The sequence below is a fragment of the Sarcophilus harrisii genome, unplaced genomic scaffold (genome assembly GCF_902635505.1).
Source record: "Sarcophilus harrisii unplaced genomic scaffold, mSarHar1.11, whole genome shotgun sequence".
NCBI classification, from domain to species: Eukaryota; Metazoa; Chordata; class Mammalia; order Dasyuromorphia; family Dasyuridae; genus Sarcophilus; species Sarcophilus harrisii.
The window spans coordinates 47,201-48,675 of NW_022290897.1; positions in this window are offsets into that span (position 1 = coordinate 47,201).

The following is a 1,475-nucleotide window of genomic DNA, read 5'->3' on the forward strand; positions in this document are numbered from 1 at the left end:
ACTAAAGGTATTTGGGAGAAACGTACATGAGACAATAGTATAATAAACTTTACTCTGATGTGTATCTCAACCATTTACATCTCTACCCCAGAGATTCTACTAAAAAGCTATTAGAAATAATTCATATCTTTAGCAAAGTTGCGGTTATAAAATTAATCCCCATAAATCCTCAGCATTTTTATACATCACCAACAAAACCAAACAGCAAGAGATACAAAGAGAAATTCCATTCAAAAAAACTGTCGACAGAATAAAATGTTTGGGAATCTAGGTACCAAAGGAAAGTCAGGAATTATATGAGCAAAATTACAAAAAAACTTTCCACACAAATAAAGTCAGACTTAAATAATTGGAAAAATATTAAGTGCTCTTGGATAGGCCGAGCAAATATAATAAAAATGACAATACTCCTTAATCTATTTATTTAGTGCTATACCAATCAGACTTCCAAGAAAATATTTTAATGATCTAGAAAAAATAACAACAAAATTCATATGGAAGAACAAAAGATTGAGAATCTCAAGGGAATTAATGAAAAAAAAATCAAATGAAGGTGGCCTAGCTGTACCTGATCTAAAACTATATTATAAAGCAGCAGTCACCAAAACCATTTGGTATTGGCTAAGAAATAGATTAGTTGATCAGTGGAATAGGTTAGGTTCACAGGCCAAAATAGTCAATACCAATAGCAGTCTAGTGTTTGACAAACCCAAAGATCCCAACTTTTGGGATAAGAATTCATTATTTGACAAAAACTGCTGGGATTACTGCAAATTAGTATGGCAGAAACTAGGCATGGACCCACATTTAACACCATATACCAAGATAAGATCAAAATGGGTCCATGATTTAGGCATAAAGGATGAGATTATAAATAAATTAGGGGAACATAGGATAGTTTATCTCTCAGACTTGTGGAGGAGGAAGAAATTTGTGACCAAAGATGAACTAGAGACCATTATTGATCACAAAATAGAAAATTTTGATTACGTCAAATTAAAAAGCCTTTGTACAAACAAAACTAATGCAAACAAGATTAGAAGGGAAGCAACAAACTGGGAAAACATCTTCACAGTTAAAGGTTCTGATAAAGGCCTCATTTCCAAAATAAACAGAAAATTGACTCTAATTTATAAGAAATCAAGCCATTCTCCAATTGATAAATGGTCAAAGGATATGAGCAGACAATTTTCGCATGATGAAATTGAAACTATTTCTACTCATATGAAAGTGTTCCAAATCACTATTGATCAGAGAAATTCAAATTAAGACCACTCTGAGACACCACTACACACTTGTCAAATTGACTAAGATGAGAGGAAAAAATAATGATGATTGTTGGAGGGGATGTGGGAAAACTGGGACACTGATGCATTGTTGGTGGAGTTCTGAATGAATCCAACCATTCTGGAGAGCATCTGGAATTATGCCCAAAAAGTTATCAAACTGTGCATACCCTTTGATCCAGCAGTGCT